Genomic DNA, 5443 nt, shown 5'->3' on the forward strand with positions numbered 1-5443 from the left:
ACTTTTGTCCAGAACCCTAGTTTTTTTTATGCGATGTTTGACTGCTCGTATCTCCGCAACCGTAGATCCGTTTTAGGCGTATGTTATATCAAAATCTTCGTCTCGACATGTACATCATTTCATTCCATTGCATCATTTGCATTTGAGGTCATCTTGATACCCAAAATGCTGTTAGAAGGAGGCTTCGTGAGTTAAATTGCAGATCCGTTAGTTCATCATGCACTTTTGTCATTTTTGCCATGTTTAATTCGTGCATGATATGCCTGTACCCCTTTGGGATGTATTGTGAAGCATTTTGTCTTCTTTCCAGAGGTGCCACCCATGCATTTTTAGGATGTGTGTGTTGTCTTGTGCAAGCTTGCGAAGAGAGGTACCTGAGATTGCAGATTTCAGGGACTTAGTGATTTTCACTAAGTCTGGGATATTTTAGTTCATGATGCTACATGTCCAGCTTGTTTCCTAGTGATCCATGCCTCTTTTGAGGATGATCAGTAAGGGAGTTTTGATATTTATGTCATGCTCTTTCCATCCGTGTCTTTGTTGGCATTTGTGGAGTGCTCTAGGTTGACTCATTCGAGCTCAACTTTTGCTTCGTTGTTAATCTGGGCAGATCGTCAACTCGTTTGCTATTTAGCCGATGCTCCCGTTAGTGTTCCTTGCATGCTATGCCTTCGTTCTTGCCATGTGTAGCTAGCACTTTGTGCCTTCTTGCTGGTTATATGATTTCCTTGCCATGACTTGCACCGTAGTGAGTGCATCGAGCTCGTTTACATGCCTTCATGAGTTAAATTTCAGCATGTCTCAGTTTTCACTAAGTCTGAAAACTGATTGTGTTCGAGCGATGTTCGTGAGCTCGGTAGGGTATTTTGCGAACCCTTTTGGCCCCAGGTCACTTTGGGTGTTTTATTAAGCTTGTTGAATAGCTCCATGCCATGTTCTTACTTGTCATGTTCAGGTTTTCTATCATGTTGTTTTTCTGCTCCGAAGAGAGCATCGTGATCTGAAATTTCAGACTAGTGTTAATTTCACTAAGTCTGAAATCTGTTTTGCATTTGCGTTTTAGCCATGCTTGTTTGAACCTCTTAATGGATGAATTTGCCTATGGCTCAGTGCTAGTGTTTTGTCAACCATCTTGTGTACATCACTGCCATGTATTTTGTTTTCATGTTTGGTGGCTGTAGCATGTTCATTTCGTTGCATTTAGATGCCTACTTGCTGCAAATCGCAGACCGGTGTCATATCTTAAAACGCTTGCCATTTCTAAACCGTAGCTCCGATTCCTTTGATCTTTATATCGTTTTCAAGCGATTTCATCCCCTCTATCCAGTGGCACACTTGGTTTTCCAAGTTGATGCCAGGTTCATGCATTTCCTGTCATATCTTGCATTTTGCATCCCGCATCGCATCCCGCATAGCATATCGTCATTTCATCATATTGCTTGGTCTTGCCCGTGATTGATTGTGTACTTGTTGCTTGTTTGTCTTGTTGGGTAGAGACGGGAGACGAGTTCGCTACCGAGGAGCCCGTTGAGTTTGCTTGTGAGGATCCAGTCAACTCGGACAACTGTGCAGGCAAGATGATCATACCCTCGAAATCACTACTATCTTTGCTATGCTAGTTTGCTCGCTCTTTTGCTTTGCCACTGCTACGATGCCTACCTTTTTGCTTGTCAGCCTCCCAATTGCCATGTGATCCCCTAACCCACCATTGTCCTAGCAACCGTTGATTGGCTATGTTACCGCTTTGCTCAGCCCTTCTTATAGCGTTGTTAGTTGCAGGTGGAAGATTGGAGCCGTTCCTTGTTGGAACTTTTATTTACTTGTTGGGATATCACAATATATCTTACTTAATTAACGCATCTATATACTTGGTGAAGGGTGGAAGGCTCGGCCTTATGCCTGGTGTTTTGTTCCACTCTTGCCGCCCTAGTTTCCGTCATATCGGTGTTATGTTCCCGGATTTTGCGTTCCTTACACGGTTGGGCTATTATGGGAACCCCTTGACAGTTCGTCTTAAGTAAAGCTCTTCCAGCAATGCCCAACATTGGTTTTACCATTTGCCACCTAGCCTTTTCTTTCCCTTGGGTTCTGCAGACTCAAGGGTCATCATTATTTTACCCCCCCGGGCCAGTGCTCCTCTGAGTGTTGGTCCACCTGTCAGCTACCGGTGGCTATCAGGGGCAACTCTGGGCTGGCCTACCCGTACCTAGGACAATCTGAGTGTGCCCTGAGAAAGAGATATGTGCAGCTCCTATCGGGATTTGTCGGCACATTCGGGCGGTGTTGCTGGTTTAGTTTTACCCTGTCGAAATGTCTTGTTGTACCGGGATACCGAGTCTGATCGGAATGTCTCGGGTGGAGGTCTATTCCTTCGTTGACCGTGAGAGCTTGTCATGGGCTAAGTTGGGACTCCCCTGCAGGGATTGAATTTTCGAAAGCCGTGCCCGCGGTTATGGGCAGATGGGAATTTGTTAACGTCCGGTTGTAGAAAACCCGAAGTTGACCTTGTTTAAAATACGTCAACCGCGTGTGTAACCGTGATGGTCTCTTTCCGGCGGGGCCCGGGAAGTGAACACGGTTGTTGGAGTTATGCTTGACGTAGGTAGTCCAGGATCACTTCTTGATCATACTTTTATCGATCGTGCTTCGCCTTCTCTTCTCGCTCTCTTTTGCGTATAAGTTAGCCACCATATATGCTAGTCGCCTGCTGCAGCTCCACCTATATTCGCCTTATCCATTCCCATGAGCTTAAATAGTTTTGATCGCGTGGGTGTGAGATTGCTGAGTCCCTGTGGCTCACAGATATTACAACTCCAGATGCAGGTCCAGGTGTTTCTGCTCCAGTTGACGATTACGAGCTCAAGTGGGAGTTTGATGAGGACTCTCAGCGTTACTATGTGTCTTTTCCGGATGATCAGTAGTGGTGCCTAGTTGGGGTTGTCGATTCAGGACCTTGTCGCATGTTGGGTTCTTTTCTATTTTGGCGCCGTAGTCGGGCCATGAGTGTTTGTTTGATGGATGTTATTTATGCACTCTGATGTGACGTGGCGAGTGTAAGCCAACTATGTTATCTCCCCCTTTTATTATATATTACATGGGATGTTGTAATGACTGCCTGACTTGCGACATTGCTTTCAATGCGGTTATGCCTCTAAGTCGTGCCTCGACACGTGGGAGCTATAGCCGCATCGAGGGTGTTACAAGTTGGTAATCAGAGCCATCCCCGACCTTAGGAGCCCCATTGCTTGATCGTTTTTAGCAGCCGAGTTGTGTCTAGAAAAATGTTTTGAGTCCTTAGGAATTATATATCGGAGAGCTTAGGAATTCTTTTTACTTCCCAGTCTCCTCATCGCTCTGGTAAGGCATCCTGACGTAGAGTTTGGACTCTTCTCTTCTCAAATTTCACAAAAAAAAAATTTTTAGGATCACGCGAGTATCTTGGATTTGTTCCGATGGTTTTGTGACGAGAACATTGTTCTTGGTGCCTCCTGTCTTTAGGGGTTGTGGCAGTGTCCCGGGGAGTTGAGCTCCGAGGTGTTGTCGTCACAATTTTATCGTTGCAATTCTGGTATACTTGAGATATGTTTGCCGACATCGAAAATCTCTTTTATGCAGTTTGTTGGTGAGATAACCTCGACGCCACCCAGTACTGGGGCGGGAGTTCGGGAGTATCGCCATAACTTGTATAATGGATGCTTTTCGAAGGTTGAGGTAGATGGTTTCCGAAGTTTTCCTGGTTATGTGTTGAAGGATGGATACAGCTGGATGTAGGATTTGCTAGTTTGGGTGAGATATTGTGCTTCCCCTGTATCCCCAACACCTGATTGCATAACCAGAAAGGTTCGGGAATTTCATAGGTGGGAATTCTAGTAGCTCTAGTTTCTTCTTCTACGGATATTGGTTTGAGATTGGGATTTCTTACCGATTATTCGTTCTTGATCGTACCTTGTTGTATTATTTCTCTACCTTAAATTCTTCGTGGCTTCTCAATTTATGGATATGTGACCATTTCAAGAGAAATTCATTCGTTCATTCTGTTCGGATGTGAAGACTATATGTTGCAATTTTTCATTCCGTTGGATTCAGCTTCTATATTGTTGTCTATCAATGTGCTAATGGTGGTCAACCTCTTCAGGATGGCTCCTCCAACGCGCACGACTCCGAATCCTAATCCGCCTCCACCTCCGCCTCCTCCGGAAGCATGGCAAGCTGTGATGGCCGCTACTAATGCAAACACACAGTTGATCATGCAAATCCTTCAAGAGCGCAATCAAGGCGGTCAAGGGAATCAAGGCCATAATCAGCACCACTTTGCTACTCTGTACCAGTTCCTTGCTAATGGCCCAAAGACGTTCAGCGGTTGTGTTGAGGCTACAGATGCTGACGATTGGCTAGTGGATCTGGGCAAGCATTTTGAATGCAGCAACGTCAGGCCTGAAGATTTTGTCAAGTTCGCTTCTTTCCAGCTCAAAGATCAGGCTGCAGAGTGGTTCCAGCAGTACAAGGATTCCAGAGGTGGACGTGTTATCACTTGGAACGATTTTCGTCAAGATTTCCGCGCTCATCACATCCCTCAAAGTGTGGTTGAGAGTAAGCGTCAGGAATTCCGCAATCTGAAGCAAGGCTCTTTGTCTGTCTATGACTACAACAAGTTGTTCCAGAAGCTCGCCCGTTTTGCCAAGCAGGATGTTCCTGATGAGAAGAGCATGATCTATCAGTTCAGGGGTGGTCTTCGTGAGGAAATTCAGCTCGCTCTTGTCCTCTTTGAGCCGTTGAGATACGATGATACACCGTCATGTCTTTTGGCCTCGCCAACGCTCCTCCGACGTTCTCTCGTATGATGAACTTCATATTCAACCCCTACACCAATGAATTCGTTTTGGTCTATCTCGACGATATTCTGGTTTTCTCGAAGAACAAGAAAGATCATGCCAAGCACTTGCGTTTGGTTCTTGACAAGCTCAGAGAACATCAGTTCTACGCCAAGTTCTCCAAGTGTGAATTTTGGCTCGATGAGGTTCTTTATCTTGGTCATATCATCTCTGCCAAGGGCATTTCCGTGAATCCTGAGAAGGTGTCTGCAATTGTGAATTGGGAACCTCCTCAGAACGTGAAGCAACTCCGCAGTTTCCTCGGTCTCGCAAGCTATTGCAGAAGATTCGTTGAAAACTTTTCTAAGATCGCCAAGCCTCTCTCAAATCTTCTTCAGAAGCACGTCAAATACGTTTGGTCTCCGGAGTGTGATATGGCTTTCAACACTTTGAAAGAGAAATTGATCACTGCTCCAGTTCTGACTCCGCCTGATGAAACCAAACCGTACGAGGTCTTTTGTGATGCCTCTCTCCAAGGTCTCGGTGCTGTACTGATGCAAGAGAAGAAAGTTGTTGCTTATACCTCTCGCCAGTTGAAACCTAATGAGAAGAACTACCCCACTCATGATCTC

This window comes from Triticum dicoccoides, chromosome 6A (assembly GCF_002162155.2).
Source record: "Triticum dicoccoides isolate Atlit2015 ecotype Zavitan chromosome 6A, WEW_v2.0, whole genome shotgun sequence".
NCBI lineage: Eukaryota > Viridiplantae > Streptophyta > Magnoliopsida > Poales > Poaceae > Triticum > Triticum dicoccoides.